Source organism: Pristiophorus japonicus, chromosome 23 (assembly GCF_044704955.1).
Source record: "Pristiophorus japonicus isolate sPriJap1 chromosome 23, sPriJap1.hap1, whole genome shotgun sequence".
Lineage (NCBI taxonomy): Eukaryota > Metazoa > Chordata > Chondrichthyes > Pristiophoridae > Pristiophorus > Pristiophorus japonicus.
This window is the reverse complement of record NC_091999.1, coordinates 52,812,058-52,828,980: the sequence shown is the minus strand read 5'-3', so window position 1 is coordinate 52,828,980 and position 16,923 is coordinate 52,812,058. Positions and strand designations below refer to the sequence as shown.

The window sequence follows — 16,923 nt, the reverse complement described above, 5'->3', positions numbered from 1 at the left end:
TCGGCCACTTCGAATGCGACTCTGTCTTCTTAAACGTTGCTCAGAAAAAACTCAGTCATTCATCTCTGTGCAGCAGACGGCCAAAGAACCCTGTAAAAGTCTCCGTTTACTAAAAATCTGGAAGAGGCAATCTCCTCCACGTGTATTTTTCCAGTTCTATATGGCTCTGGAACTTTTTAATATGAATCTCTACCAAGAAACAGTAGTAAAATTCTACATTTTGAAACACCTGGCTTCTAGTCGGTGAATTGAAACCAGATCTCTCGCGTGACAGGCGGGGATACTCACCACTATACTAACGAGGAACTTACAGGTAGCAGCTCTGTCAGAGCAGGGATCGAGATGTGAACAGAACTGGACACCATGAGAAGTCGACAGACACATTGAGAGACAGAGACAAACCGACAAGCAGGGAGAGACAGACAGCGAGTTAGAGACAACAAGAGTCAGAAAAAGTAAGACTGAGAAGGAGAGGCAGACTTCGTGAGAAAAAGACTCAAACGCATACATATACAGAGATGTGTGTATGTGTGATCTATTAAGAGAGAGAGGGTCAGAGTGAGAGAAAGAAAATGATAAAGACAGTGACAAGGAGAGGAACAGACAGAGAGAGAGAGATAGAGACTAAAACAGAAAATGATGGAAATACTTATCAGGTTAAAGGCTGGACTAACAGAGACAGGCAAAGACATGGACAGACCGAAATGTTGGGAAAGAGGGAGCCAGTCAGACAAAGAGTCTGAGAGAATCCCATTGGAACAGGCGTGGGCACCGTGAGAAAATGACAGATTGAGAAACAGAGACAAACAGAGAAACAGGGACAGACAGAGTGAGTCAGAATGAGAGAGACAAAGGATCAAGCATACAAACCTATCTGAAGAGAGAGAGAGAGGCAGAGACCGAGCGACACAGATACATTTCACAATTTCATTGCATTATCGGTTCAGAGTGTCACACAGTTACAGAAAATTGCTGATTCAACGGATGAAAATCCGGCATCACTGATCAGAATGGGAGGACATGCGCGTTAAATTGAAGAGATAACATGAGTGGGGTACGAACCCACGCGGGAAAAAACCCCATTGAATTTTAAGGCCAACACCGTAACCACTCGGCTATCCTGTTTCTGTGCGAACCTGGTTTCTGTCTCTGTGAGAAACTGGGCTTCAACCCCAACCCCACATAAACAAAACAGACATATCAGCTTTCAGTGAGCATTTACGAACATTTTTAGTAATATTGACACGGGGGCAACTCTATTATTCTTTTTCGAATAATGCTCTGGGACCTTTGATATCCACCCGAGGGTACAGACGGAGCTTCACTTTAACATTTCATCCGAAAGTGAAAGCTTCAACAATGCAAAATTCCTCAAGTGGTGCACTAGAGTGTTTGCCAACATTATATGCTCAAGTCTCAGGAGTGCGGCTTGAACACACAAACTCCAGATTCAGTCGAGAATGCTGCCACTGAATCAAAGCCGATACAAAAGATCAAACCGTATTATTTTCCCGAAGTCTTTTTTATAAGTTCCACGACATGCCAAATTCATGGTGATGATTTGCACAGACAGTTGCACATACACAGAGACATATATAGAGATAGACAGACAAAGAGACACACACACACACACACATAACTAAAAATTTCCACGCACCAACGGGCATGCACAGATGCCTTAGACATCTCGAGGGATCGACAGGCTGAATCACTGTCGCAACTTTGACTGATTTTTCCATTTTCTTATCCGGAAGTATCGCGAATTTTGCAGGTTAATAAAAATGAAAAAAAAATGTCAGTGTTGAAAGGTGTGGGACGTTATTCCATCTATCTCAGGATCAGTTTGGCAGAGAACCGGTTAAATTGTGAAATGGAATGAAAAATGCTAAGAATCGTAGTCGGCAGGATTCGAACCAGCGCGGGATAACCCAATGGATTTCTAGTCCATCGCCTTAACCACTCGGCTACGACTACTGTGTCGCAGCTTTTTTAAACATTGCTCAGAAAAAAACTCAGTCATCCATCTCTGTGCAGCAGACGGCCAAAGACACCTGAAAAATTCTCCGTTTGCTAAAAATCTGGACGAGGAAATCTCCTCTCCCTGTATTTTTACAGTTCGATATTGCTCTGGAACTTTTTAATATGAATCTCTTCCAAGAAATAGAAGTAAAATTCTACAATTTGAAACAACTGCCTCTTCGTCGGGGAATTAAACCCCGGTCTGCCGCGTGACAGGCGGGGATAGTCACCACTATACTAACGAGGAACTGACGTGTACCAATTCTGTCAGAGCAGGAATCGAGCCACTGTGAACAGAACTGGACACCATGAGAAGTCGACAGACACATTGAGAGACAGAGACAAACCGACAAACAGGGAGAGACAGACAGCAAGATAGAGACAACGAGAGACAGAAAGTGTGAGACTGAGAAGGAGAGGCAGACTGAGTGAGAAAAAGACTCAAACATATACATATACAGAGATGTGTGTGTGTGATCTATTAAGAGATAGAGGGAAAGAGTGAGCGAAAGACAATGATAATGACAGTGACAAGGAGAGAGACAGATGAAGAGAGAGCGATAGAGACTAAAACAGAAAATGATGGAAATACTTCTCAGCTCACAGGCAGGGTCTAACAGAGACAGGCAAAGTCATGGACAGACCGAAATGATGGCAAAGAGAGAGCCAGTCAGACAAAGAGTCTGAGAGATTCCCATTGGAATAGACGTGGTACCATGAGAAAGAGACAGATTGAGAGACAGAGACAAACTGAGAAACAGGGACAGACAGAGTGAGTCAGACTGAGAGAGACAAAGACTCAAACATACGAAAACATACACAACTCTCTGAAGAGAGAGAGTGGCAGAGACCGAGCGACGCAGATACATTTCATTTCATTATCGGTTCAGACTGTCACATTGTTACAGAAAATTGCTGATTCACCGATGAAAATCTGGTCTCACTGATCAGAATGGGAGAAAATCCGTGTTAAATTAAAGAGACACCAGAAGTGGGGTACGAAGCCACGCGGAAAAACGCATTGAATTTTAAGGCCAACGCCTCAACCACTCGGCTATCCTAGTCCTGTGAGAACCTGGATTCTGTCTCTGTGAGAATCTGGGCCCCAACTCCACATACAAACACATACACATCGGCTTTCAGTGAGCATTTACGAAAATTTTAATAATATTGAAACGGGGGCAACTCTCCTATTCTTTTTCGAGTAATGCACTGGGAACTTTCATATCCACCCGAGGGTGCAGACGGAGCTTCAATTTAACATTTCATCCGAAAGTCAACAGCTTCAACATTGCAAAATTCCCCAAGTGCTGCACTTGAGTGTTAGCCAAGATGATATTCTCAAGTTTAAGAAGTGCGACTTGAACACACAAACTCCCGATTCAGTCAAGAGTGCTGCCACTGAACCAAAGCCGATACAAAAGTTCACAACCGTATTATTTTCCCCAAGTCTTTTTTATAAGTTCCAGGACATACCAAATTCATGGTGATGATTTCCACAGACAGTTGCACATACACAGAGACATATATAGAGATAGACAGACACAGAGACACACACACATATAACCAAAAATTTGCACGCACCAACGGGCATGCTCAGTTTTTGAACGTACATTTTTGAAACGGATGTATGGTGAATATTGCAGATTTATAAAAATGAGAAAAAAATGTCAGTGTTGCAAGGTGTGGGACGTTATTCCATCTATCTCAGGATCAGTTTCGCAGAGAAACGGTTAAATTGTTAAATGGAATGAAAAATGCTGAGAATCGTAGTCGGCAGAATTCGAACCTGCGCAGGATAACCCAATGGATTTTTAGTCCGTCGCCTTAACCACTCGGCCACGAATACTGTGTCTTTCAGGGACAGACAGAGTGATTCAGACTGAGAGAGACAAAGACTCAAACATCTGAACAATGCACTGTTCTCTGAAGAGAGAGACAGGCAGAGACCGAGCGACACAGATACATTTCATTATCGGGTCAGATTGTCACATTGTTACAGAAAATTGCAGATTCAAACGATGAAAATCCGGTTTTACTGATCAGAATGGGAGGAAATCCGTGTCAAATGAAAGAGATATCAGGAGTGGGGTTCGAACCCACGCGGGACAAAAACATTGAATTTTAAGGCCAACGCCATTACCACTCGGCTATTCTTGTTCTGTGTAAACCTGGTGAGTACTTGGTTGAGATTCACTCAGAAAAAACTCAGTCATCAATCTCTGTGCAGCAGACGGCCAAAGAATCGTGAAAAAGTCTCCGTTTCCTAAAAATCATGAAGAGGCTCTATCCTCTACGTTTATTTTTACAGTTCTTTATTGCTATAGAACTTTTTAATATGAATCTCTTCCAAGAAACAGAAGTAAAATTCTACATTTTAAAACAACGACGTTCTCGACGGGAAATTGAACCCCTGTCTCCCGCGTGACAGGCGGGGATACTCACCACTATACTGACGAGGAACTGACAGGTAACATTCCTGTCAGAGCAGGAATCGAGCTGAACAGAACTGGACATCATGAGAAGTCGACAGACACAATGAGGGACAGAGCCAAACCGACAAACAGGGAGAGACAGACAGCGAGATCGAGGCAACGAGAGACAGCATGTCAAGACTGAGAAGAAGAGGCAGACTAAGTGAGAAAAAGACTCAAACACTTCCATATACAGAGATATGTGTGTGTGTGTGTGATCTCTAAAGAGAGAGAGGGAAAGAGTGAGAGAAAGACCATGATAAAGACAGTGACAAGGAGAGAGACAGATAGAGAGTGAGCGACAGAGCGAGAGACAGATAAAGATATAAACAGAAAATGATGGCAATTCCCAGCAGGTTAGATACAGGAACTAACCAGCGACAGGCAAAGAGAGACAGACAGGCAGAGACATAGACAGACAGAGATGATGGGACAGTCAGAAGAGAGACTGAGAGAATCCCATTGGAACAGAACTGATCACCGTGAGAATGAGACAGACACATTGAGAAACAGAGACAAACAGTGAAACAGGGAGAGACAGACCGCGAGATAGAGACAGAGAGAGACAGAAAGCTTGAGACTGAGAGGGAGGTTCAGACTGAGTGAGACAAAGATTCAAATACATACATACACAGAGATGTGTTTGCGTGCTCCATAAAGAGAGTGAGGCAAATAGTGATGGAATGACAAGAAAAAGACAGGAACAAAAAGAGAGACAAAGAGGGAGACAGATAGAGAGAAAGTCAGATAGAGAGAGAGACATAGAAATGATGGGAAAGAGAGAGCCAGTCAGACAAAGAGTCTGAGAGAATCCCATTGGAACAGAACTGGACACCGTGAGAGAGACAGATTGAGAGACAGAGACAAACGGAGAGACAGGGACAGATAGAGTGAATCAGAGAGAGGCAGATGAGAGAGACAAAAACTCAAACACATAAACGCATACACAGCTCTCTAAACAGAGAGAGAGGCAGAGACTGAGCGACACAGATACATTTCACAATCTCATTTCATTGTCTGCTCAGAGTGTCACAGAGTTACAGAAAAATGCAAATGCAACAGATGAAAATCGGATATCACTGAGCAGGATGGGAAAAATCTCTGTTTAATTAACATATTCCAGGAGTGGGGTTCGAGTTAACTCGGGTATAAACCCATTGGATTTTATGCCCAACACCTTAACCGCCCGGCCATCCTCGTCCTGTCAATGCTGGGACTCTGTCTCGATGAGAAGCTGGCCTTTAACTCCATCCGCACAGACGCACACAGACACATCGGATTTCAGGGAGCATTTTCCAACATTTTTCGTCATATTGACACAGGCGCAACTCTCCTATTCTTCTTCGATAAGGCTCTGGGAACTTTCACATCCACCCGAAGGTGCAGACGAAGCTTCCATTTCACATTTCATCCGAAAGTCAACAGCTTCAACAATGCAAAATTCCCCAAATACTACATTTGAGTGTCAGCCAAGATTGTATGCTCAAGTCTCAGGAGTGGGACTTACACACACAACCTCCTGATTCAGTCGAGAATGGAGGCAATGAACCATAGCCAATATCAAAGATCACAACCGTATTATTTTCCCCAAGTTTTTAAAAAAGTTCCAGGACATATCAAATTCATGGTGATGATTTCCATAGACAGTTGCACATACACAGAGACATACATACAGATAGACATACACAGACACGCACACACACACTTATCAAAAATATACACGCATCAACATAGAAACATATAAATTAGTTGCAGGAGTTGGTCATTCGGCACTTCGAGCCTGCACCACCATTCAGTAAGATCATGGCTCATCATTCAACCTCAGTACCCCTTTCCTGTTTTCTCTCCATACCCCTTGATCTCTTTAGCCGTAAGGGCCATATCTAACTCCCTTTTGCATATATCTAACGAAATGGCCTCAACAACTTTCTGCGGTAGAGAATTCCACAGTGAAGAAGTTTCTCCTCATCTCGGTCTTAAATGGCTTACCCCTTATTCTTGGACTGCGACCTTGGTTCTTGAACTCCACAGCAACGGGAAAATTCTTTCTGCCTCTAACCCGTCCAATCTCGTCAGAATATTATATATTTCTATGAGATCGCCTCTCATTCTTCTAAACTCCAGTGGATACCAGCCCAATTGCTCCAGTCTCTACTCATATGTCAGTCCCGCCATCCCAGGAATCAAGCTGGTGAACCTTCGCTGTACTCCCTCAATCGCAAGGACGTCCTTCCTCAGATTTGGAGACCAAAACTGAACACAATATTCTAGGTGTGGCCTCACCAAGACCCTGTGTAATTGCAGTAAGACCTCCCTGCTCCTATACTCAAATCACCTCGCTATGAAGGCGAACATGCCATTTGCCTTTTTACCGCCTGCTGCCAACTTTCCATGACTCATGTACTATGGCACCAGATCAAGACATACAAAGAGTGCCTTAGACAAATAGAGGGATAGACAGGCAGGGTCACTCTCTCTACTTTGGCTGCCTTTTGCTTTTTTCTATCCGTATGTAACGTGAATATTGCAGATTAATGAAAGAAAGAAAAAAATGGCAGTATTGAAAGGTGTGGTACTTTATTCCACCAACCACAGGATCAGTTTTGCGGAGACCTCGCCAAATTGTGAAATGGAAAGAATTGTAGTCGGCAGGATTCGAACCTGGCGGGAAAATCCCAATATATTTCTAGCGCATCGCCTTAATCACTGGGCCACGACTATTAGTTTGCTGCATCTTTAAATGTCACTCAGATAAAACTCAGTCATCCATCTCTGTGCAGCAGACGGCCACAGAATCCTGAAAAAGTTTCTGTTTGCTAAAAATCTGGAAGAGACAATCTCCTCTTTCTGTATTTTTACTCTTCTATTTTGCTCTCGAACTTTTTAACATGAATCTATACCAAGAAACAAAAGTAAAATTCTACATTTTGAAAAGCCTTCCCCCTGTCTGGGAATTCAACTCCGGTATCCTGCGTAACAGGCGGTGATAATCACCACTATACCAACGAGGTACTGACGGGTATGGGCTCTCTAAGAGCAGAAATCGAGCTGTGAACAGTACTGGACACCATGAGAAGTCGACATGCACATTGAGACACAGAGATAAACAGAGAAACAGGGAGAGACAGACAGCGAGATAGAGAGAAAGAGACAGATAAAGTGTGAGACTGAGAGGGTGAGAAAGACTCAGTGAGATAAAAAAAACTCAAGCACATACATACAAAGATGTGTGTGTGCTCTATAAAGAGAGAAAGGGTAAGAGTGATAGAAATACAGAGATGAAGACAGGGACAAAGAGAGTCACAGAGATAGACAGATAGAGAGAGAGAGACAGATAGAGTGAGAGAGACAGAGACAAAAAGAGAAAATGATAGAAATACTCAGCAGGTTAGAGACAGGGCAAAGAAAGCCAGGCAGGCAGAGACATAGACAGATAGAGTGAGACGATGGGAAAGAGAGAGACAGTCAGACAGAGAGGGATGATGGGAAAGAGAGACCCAAATAGACAGGGAGACTGAGAGAATCCCATTGAAGCAGAATTTTGACACCGTGAGAAAGTAAGAGACAGATTGAGAGACAGGGACAAACAGAGAAACATAGAAAATAAGTGCATGAGTAGGCCATTCGGGCGTTCAAATCTGCACCACCATTCAATATGAGCATGGCTGATCATTCAGCTCAGTACCCCTTTCCTGCTTTCTCTTCAAACCTCTTGATGCCTTTAGCCACAATGGCCATACCTAACTCCCTCTTGAATATAGCCAATGAATTGGCATCAACAACTCTCTGCAATAGGGAAATCCACAGGTTAACAACTCTCTGAGTGAACAAGTTTCTCGTCATCTCGGTCCTAAATGACCTGCCCCTTATCATTAGACTCTGTCCCCTAATTCTGGACTTCCCCAACATCGGGAATTTTCTTGCTGCATCTAACCTGTTAAGTCCCGTCAGAATTGTTCATGTTTCTATGAGATCCCCTCTCATGCTTCTAAACTCCAGTGACTACAAGCCACTTCGATCCAGTCTCTCCTCATATGTCAGTCCTGTCATCCCGGGAATCAGTCTGGTGAACCTTCGCTGCACTCCCTCAATAGCAAGAAAGTCCATCCTCAGATTACGAGACCAAAACTGAACACAATATTCCAGGTGAGGTCTCACAAAGGCCCTGTACAACTGCAGTAAGACCTCCGTACTCCTATACCCAAAACCCCTAGCTATAAAGGCCAAAATACCATTTGCCTTCTTCACCGCCTGCTGTAACTGCATGCCAACTTTCAATGACTGATGTACCACGACACGCAGCTCCCATTGCAACTCCCCTTTTCCTAATCTGCCGCCATATCGATAATATTCTGCCTTTGTGTTTTTGCCACCAAAGTGGATAACCTCACATTTATTCACATTATACTGCATCTGCCATACATTTGCCCACTCACCTAACCTGTCCAAGCCACCCTGCAGCCTTTTAGCGTCCTCCTCACAGCTCACACCGCCACCCTGTTAGTATCATCTGCAAACTTGAAGATATTACACTCAATTCCTTCATCTAAATCATTAATGTATATTGTAAATAGCTGGGGTCCCAGCACTGAGCCCTGTGGCACCCCAGTAGTCACTGCCTGCTTTTCTGAAAAGGACCCGTTTATCCCGACTCTCTGCTTCCTGTCTGCCAACCAGTTCTCTATCCACGTCAGTACATTACCCCCAATAGCATGTGCTTTAATTTTTCACAACAATACGTGTGTGGGACCTTATTGAAAGTCTTTTGAAAGTCCAAATACACCGCATCCACTGGTTCCCCTTGTCCACTATACGAGTTACATCCTCATTAAATTCCAGAAGATTTGTCAAGCTTGAATTCCCTTTCAGAAATTCATTCAGCTTGGACCGATCCTGTCATTGCTTTACAAATGCACTGCTATTTCATCTTTAATAATTGATTCCTACAATTTCCCCACTACTGATGTCAGACTAACCGGTCTATAATTATCCGTTTTCTAACTCCCTCCTTTTTTAAAATGTAGTGTTACATTAGTTACTCTCCAGTCCATACGAACTGATCTGGAGTCCATGGACTGTTGGAAAATGATCACCAATGAATCCGCTATTTCTAGGGCCACTTCCTTAAGTACTTTCCAATGATGACTATAAGGCCCCGGGGATTTATCGGTCTTCAATCCCATCAATTTCCCTAACACAATTACCTGACTAATAAGGATTTCCTTCAGTTCCTCCTTCTCGCTAGATCCTTGGTGCCCCAGTATTTTTGGAAGGTTATGCGTGTCTTCCTTCGTGAAGACAGAAACAAAGTAATTGTTCAACTTGTCTACCATTTCTTTGTTCCCCATTATAAATTCACCTGAATCTGACTGCAAGGGACCTACTTTTGTCTTCTCGAAACTTTTTGTCTTCACATATCTATAGAACTTTATTATGTTTCCAACAAGCTTCCTCTCATAATCTATTTTCCCCTTCCTAATTAAACAATTTGTCCTCCTCTGCTGAATTCTAAATTTCTCCCAGTCCTCAGGTTGCGGCTTTTTCTGGCCAATGTATATGCCTCTTCCTTGCATTTAACACTATCCTTAATTTCCCTTGTTATCTACGGTTGAACCACCTTCCCCGTTTTATTTTTACTCCAGACAGGGAAATACAAATGTTGAAGTTCATCCATGTGATCTTTAAATGTTTGCCATGGCCTATCCACCGTCAATCCTTTAAGTATCATTTGCCAGTCTATTCGAGCCAATTCACGTCTCATACCATCGAAGTTACCTTTTCTTAAGTTCAGGATCCTAGACTCATAATTAACTGTGTCACTTGCCACCTTAATAAAGAATTCTACCTTATTATGGTCACTCTTCCCCAAGGGGCCTCGCACAACAAGATTGCTAATTCGTCCTTTCTCATTACACATCACCCAGTCTAGGATGGCCAGCCCTCTTGATCGTCCTTCGACATCCTCCTCCACCGTATTGCTTCCTGTTTGGTTCGCCCAATCTGCATGTAGAGTAAGGTATTGATAACTGCCTTTATCTTTATGGCACACATCCTTAATTTCTTGTTGGATGCTGTCCCCAACTTCACTACTATTGTTTACTGATCTCTACAAAACTCCTCTAGCGTTTTCTTCCCTTTGGTATTCCGCAGCTCCACCCATGCATGTTCCCCATCATCCAAGCTAATGTCGTTCCTTACTATTGCCTTAATTTCCTCTTTAACCAGCAACGCTACCCCACCACCTTTTCATTTCTATCTGTGCTTCCTGAATGTTGAATTCCCAGCCTTGGTCACCCTGGAGCTATGTCTCCATCATGCCAATTATACCATATTCAGTAATTGCTGCTGGGCAGTTAATTCGTCCACTTTATTACGAATATTCCCCGCAACGAGGCACAGAGCCTTCAGGCTTGTTATTTTAGTACATTTTGACCCTTTATAATTTTGCTGGAAAGTGGCCCTATTTGATTTCTGCCCTCCACCTTACGTTTATTTTTTCACTTCTGCGGCCCCTTCTACTTTCCTCTGTCTCCCGTCACCCTGCCATATTACTTTAAACATGCCCCAACACTAGCAAACACTCCCCCTTGGACATTGTTTCTGGTCCTGCCCTGATGCAGACCTTCCGGTTTAGTTCTGGTCCCACATCCCCCCCAGAACCGGTTCCAAAGTCCCAAGAATTGAATCCCTCCCATCTGCACCACATTTCAAGCCACGTATTCACGTGAGCTATCCTGCGATTCCTGCTCCGACTTGCAGGTGGCACTGGTAGCAATCCTGAGTTTGCGACCTTTGAGGTCCTACATTTTAATTTAACTCCGAGCTCCCTGAATTCAGCTTGTCGGTCCTCAGACAGAGTGAGTCAGAGAGTGACAGAGACTCAATCTCATAAATATATACAGGGCTCTCTAAAGACAGAGAGTGAGAGGCACAGATACATTTCACGATTCCATTTCTTTGTCAGTTGAGAGTGTGACAGAGTTACAAATTCAACAGAAGCCATTCGGGTTACACTGAGCAGGATGGGAGAAAATCGGTGTTAAATTCAAGAGTTACCAGGAGTGGGGTTCGACACCACGCGGGTATAACCCATTAGATCTTAAATGCAACGACTTATACACTCGGCCATTCGGGACTTGTGAACCTTCACATTCTGTCTCTGTGAGAATCTGGGCTTGAGCTCCACCCTCACAGACACACGCATACACACAGGTTTTCAGTGAGCATTTCAGAATATTTATATAAAAGTGACACGGGGCAACTCACTACTCTTTATCGAATAATGCTGTTGGAACTTTAATATTCACCCGAGACAGCAGACAGAGCTTCAATTTAACATTTCATCCGAATGTCAACAGCTTCGACAATGCAAAATTCTGCAAGTACTGCACTTGAGTGTCAGCGAAGATTATATGCTCAAGTCTCAGGAGTGGGACTTGAAATCGAAAATACTGCTGCTGAACCAAAGCCGATATCAAATGTCACAACCGTATTATTTTCCCCAAGTCTTTTTAACAAGTTCCAGTACATACCAAATTCATGATGATGATATCCACAGACAGTTGCACGTACACAGTGACATACATACAGATAGGCACACATAGAGACACACACACACACACACACACACACGACCAAAATATACACGCACCAACGGACATGCACAGAATGCCTTAGACATATAGAGGGATAGACAGGCTGAATCACTGTCGCTAATTTGGCTGATTTTTGCATTTTTCAATCCGTATATATCGTGAATATTGCAGATTAATGAAAATTAGAAAAAATGTCAGTGTTGAAAGGTGTGGGACATTATTCTACCTTACTCTGGATCCGTTTTGCAGAGATCTGGTTAAATTGCGAAATGGAATGAAAAATGCTGAAATCAGTTGTCGGCAGGATCGAACCTGCGCAGGAAAACCCCAATGTGTTTCTTCGTCCATTGCCTTCACCAACCAGGCACGATACTGCGTTTCTGCCTCTTTAAATGTTACTCAGATAAAACTCAATCATCTATCTCTCTGCATCAAAACGCCACAGAATCCTGAAAAAGTCTCCATTTCCGAAAGATTTGGAAGAGCCAATCTCCTCTTGCTGTATTTTTACTCTTCTATGTTGCTCTGGAACTTTTAATATGAATCTATACCGAATAACAGAAGCACAATTCTACATTTCGAAAATGCTTCCTCCCGCATGACAGGCGGGGATAATCAGGACTAGACTAACGAGGTGCTGACGGGTGTAGATTTTGAGACAGCAGGAATCGCGCTGTGAAACGAACTGGATAACATGAGAAAGAGACAGACACATTGAGAGACAGACACAAAAAGAGAAACAGGGAGAGACATACAGCGAGCTAGAGAAATAGAGAGAGATTGCAAGTGTGAGATTGAGAGGGATAGGCAGGCTGAGTGAGACAAAGACTCAAACACACACATACACAGAGATGTGTGTGTGTGTGCACCATAAAGAGAGGGAGGCAAATAGTAATAGAAATCCAGAGACAAAGACAAAGACATGGACAAAGAGAGCGACAAAGAGAGAGAGAGATAGTGAGAGAGAAGATAGAGAGAGAGAGACAGAGATAAAAACAGAAAATTATGGAAATACTCAACAGGTTAGAGACAGGGTCGAACAGAGACAGGCAAAGAGAGACAGACAGGCAGAGACATAGACAGACAGTGATGATGGGAAAGAGCGAGACAGTCAGACAGAGAGACTGAGAGAATCCCTTTGGAACAGAACTGGACACTGTGAGAAAGACACGGGCAGATTGAGAGACCGAGACAAACAGAGAAACAGGGAGAGACAGAATGAATCAGAGAGAGGGAGTGTGAGGGAGACAAAGACTCAAACACGCAAACACATGCACAGATCTCTAAAGAGACAGAGATAGAGAGTGAGGCAGAGACTGCGAGACAGAGATATTTCACGATTCCATTTCTTTATCGGTTCAGAATGTCATAGAGTTACAGTAAAATGCAGATTCAACAGATTTTACTGCAGTTGTACAGGGCCTTGGTGAGGCCTCACCTGGAATACTGTGTTCTGTTTTGATCTCCGAGTGTGAGGAAGGACGTTATTGCTATTGAGGGAGTGCAGCGAAGGTTCACCAGACTGATTCCCGGGATGGCTGGACTGTTATGTGAGGACAGACTGGATCAACTGGATTTTTATACATTGGAGATTAGAAGGATGAGAGAGGATTTCATAGAAACGTAAAGATTCTGGCGGAACGGGAGAGGTTAGATGCGGGTAGCTTATTCCCGATTTTGGGGAAGTCCAGAACCAGGGGACACAGCCTTAGGACAGCCATGTCAACGTGGTGCCAATTATATCATATTCATTAATTGCTGCCTGTGCAGTTAATTCTTCCACCTTATTACGAATACTCCTCGCATTGAGGCACAGAGCCTTCAGGCTTGACTTTTTAACAACTTTGTCCCTTTAGACTTTTGCTGTAATGTGGCCCTTTTTGAAAGGAATGACAAGGGTGTATGCGGTTACAGTGGGATGTGAGGGGAAACAAACATAATTCGAGGGGAAGAGTACATCTGCGATGGACAAGTACGAGATCAAAATGAATGGAAGTACAAGGGGAATATTGTTATTCGTGTGCCGGAGAGAAAGAAGCTGAACTATAGGTCCTCGCCCAGTGGGCGACGGGAGCAAGGATAGCTGCGGGTATGACAATACTACGGAAGAATTTGCCAGGGGAATAAACCCTGCCCGAACCGAAACCACACGTTACAACTATCAAGGGCGAGGAGAATATTGTGCGGTAACTAGCCTGGGAACTTACGTGACTTCAAGACTATCGGTGGCAGTGGGAAGAGCACGCATGACATGCCAGGAAGACAGTGACATGAAATATAAGCGATGAGATTAAGCAAGATATTGATGTTTACATGTAAGAGCAAGCACAATCAATTCCCCTGTTACTTGAAGATTTAAATATCTCAAGAAATAACATTAAAAGATATTAAGAGCTGAAGGATAAAGCAACATAACTGGACAGTGAAATAAAGGATAACCTGAAAAACCCGCCTTAGTACTTGAGATTATACATCCCTGGATAACGATCCTTTCACATAACCTAGTGGCAGTACAGATAGTTATAGCCTTGAGTTGGCTGGTGATGTTATCTAACAAGTGCAAAGATAGGCGAGGCTTCCCCGAGCAAAGTTGCAAGATAGGGATTAGAATTATATCCCATGTGTTAGTCCTAGTGCAGCTGATAGTGGTGTTGATGCTCCTGGGAGACTGTGCAGGCAGATACAAGAGAAGCAGAAACAAGAGGTTGGCCAAGGCCCGTAATCAAGAACGCAGAAAGCCTTTGCGAGATCCAAAGAAGGTTAATCAAACAAAAAGACGGCATGAATACCTATGTGAGTCGTGAGTGTCCCAATCCGATCGCCTGATCAATGAAACCGAGGCAGGAGACACACGAATCAAGACAGAATAAGGCAGGGAAAGGAAAATTGTTGTTCATGGTGCGATATTTTTAAGGGCTGGTCACCTGAAACCTACGCAGTCCTCAAATTGATATGGCATTCAATTGAGGTAATAATGGTAGTGGAAGGGATATGTATCGTGATCCAACTAGATCTGATGTGTCAGATCAGAGAGATATACAACCACGTGCTTCTAGCCGAACAGCAAACAGCCTTGTTAATTATGTAATGTAGGCATGATAGGGAGGCGAATGATTTTGTAATGCATTAGGGAAACAACCAAGAACCCGAGCTTGTGCACTGTCTGTACAAAAAGAAATATAAGTGGCGTGCCAATATCCCAGGGAAATGGTCAAGGGTAGTATGTAAAGACTCCGCAAAATATGGAACTACGAGCGATCCCAGGGATATGAACTTGATATCACCATTTCCAGCAGATGGCTCAGAAGATATATGTGCTCAGCTGATTATTTAGAAATAATCAGAGACCAACAGGAGGGACTGAAAGGGCAGATTACAAATTGTAATTACAATTAATAATAATAATTGCGATGTTTTAAAATGGAGTTAAAAGGTTTTTAAAATGGAACACACAGCCTGTTTTTCAGACTGTGGGAAGCATGTGTGGGATGCCTACCACAGAGGAGCAGATGTTCCAATTCATACACCAAAGGGAGCTGGGTACGGACACAGACAACATAGAATTTGAATTGTATAGCAAGATAAGAGTTAAATAAAAATAATCATAACAACATGTGTTTGGATTTCCCAATGAAGGCATATAGAAGCCAGATTGGAGGAATCGCTGTACCAATCATTCATGTATTAATCAGCATTTATTAATTGTAACTTGCGTAATTACGTAATGCTATCATTTGAAACTGTATAATGTAAGTTGTCTCCGGCAGTATCTTCGAGCATTCTTTCAAGGATAGCTCCCCTGCCGGCTTGTATTAATAAAACCTGCATTAAGTTTAAGGCTAACAGAATCCGAGTGGTGGTTTGAAGTTAACGCTAACAAGGTTAGAGAGATAGGGAGAGGTGTAGGGGCCCGTGGAGGTTAGGGAGATAGGGAGGGGTTTAGGGCTGGAGGAGGTTACAGAGATAGGGAGGGGTGTCGGGGCTGGAGGAGGTTAGAGAAAGGTAGGGGCGGGGCCATCGAGGGATTTGAACACGAGGCTGAGAATTCTAAAAGCAGCGCCTCGCTGGGGCCGAGGAGCGGGGAGAAGTGCCGTAACGCAACCCCCTCACTACCAACCCTGCACTAAACCCCATCATCTGTTAAATCACCTGGAGTTCCTACGACACTCCTCCCCCTCTCTCTTGGTATTTATCTACTCACTTCCTCACTCAAAGCTTATCTCCTATTGACAGTCCGTGTGAGTGCCCTCGCTGTCCCAGAATTGCTCCCCTTGGACACCGACTGACCTTCCCCGTGCCTCCTCCGCCCCCCTCCTGTTCCATGACGGCCGACAAATTCAGGTTGTGTTCCAGTTAGCAAGCAAAAGATCCGGGCAGCGCGGGGGAAGGGCTCGTATAAATTAAAACACATGGCGGGCCGGTTAGGGCATGGGGGGGCCCACAGGCCATATGTTTGACACTTCTGATCTACCCTGTCAATCCCAATAAGAATTTTGTTTGTTTTAAAATGAGATCACCTCTCATTCTTCTAAACTGTAGAGAATATAGGCTTAGTCTACTCAATCTCTCCTCACAGGACAATCCCCCCATCCCAGGAATCAGTCAGGTGAACCTTCGTTGCTATCCTCAATGGCAAGTCCATACGTCCTTAGGTAAGCAATCAAAACTGTACACAATACTCCAGGTGTAGTCTCACCAAGGTCCTATATAATTGCAGTAAAACGTTCAAGAGCAAGTTATTATTTAAATGGAGAAAGATTGCAAAGTGCCGCAGTACAACAGGACTGGGGGTTACTTGTGCATGAAACACAAAAGGATAGTATGCAGGTACAGCA

The 16,923-nt window shown here is 43.5% G+C and overlaps 2 non-coding genes across 2 annotated transcripts; both read right to left on the bottom strand.

The window, feature by feature from the left end:
- Nucleotides 1–1,893: 1,893 nt before the first annotated feature.
- On the bottom strand, nucleotides 1,894–1,974 carry trnas-aga (transfer RNA serine (anticodon AGA)). The gene has a single exon. It is a non-coding gene; the product is annotated as a tRNA-Ser (tRNA).
- A 1,813-nt stretch (nucleotides 1,975–3,787) lies between these two features.
- Nucleotides 3,788–3,868, bottom strand: trnaf-aaa (transfer RNA phenylalanine (anticodon AAA)). The gene has a single exon. It is a non-coding gene; the product is annotated as a tRNA-Phe (tRNA).
- Nucleotides 3,869–16,923: the final 13,055 nt, after the last annotated feature.